We start from the raw sequence: 485 nt of genomic DNA, 5'->3' as shown, positions 1-485 counted from the left end.
CCCTAGCCCGCCCCGGCCGGGTCCGCTGCCTCTGCTCTGGCGCCCACCGGGATGGGGCGGATCGGGGAGGTGGAGGCGCCCGGCCGCACCACACACCCGCTCACACGCGCTCGCACACTCGCGCACAACGCGCGCACACACACACACGCACACCCACACACACACGCAGACCAGTACATTCACCCAGATCCACAACGCACGCACTCAGACGCACAAAAATACACTCACAAATGCATACAAACACAATGCGCGCACATATGTACAAAAACATACGCGCACACACTCATGACACACAAATACACATTCTCACAACGCTCACACTCAACACACAGTCACAACACATAAATACATATAGACAAATACACCCACAATGTGCGTTCCCGCACACAAAAATACATACCCACATTCAGATACACACTTAAGGAACTACACACATGCACACACTGATATGCTCACTCACACACACATTCACACACAACCCACAC

Source organism: Colobus angolensis, unplaced genomic scaffold (genome assembly GCF_000951035.1).
Source record: "Colobus angolensis palliatus isolate OR3802 unplaced genomic scaffold, Cang.pa_1.0 Scaffold134, whole genome shotgun sequence".
In the NCBI taxonomy this organism is placed as follows: Eukaryota; Metazoa; Chordata; class Mammalia; order Primates; family Cercopithecidae; genus Colobus; species Colobus angolensis.
The sequence above is the reverse complement of the archived record's forward strand: the minus strand, read 5'-3'. Positions refer to the sequence as shown.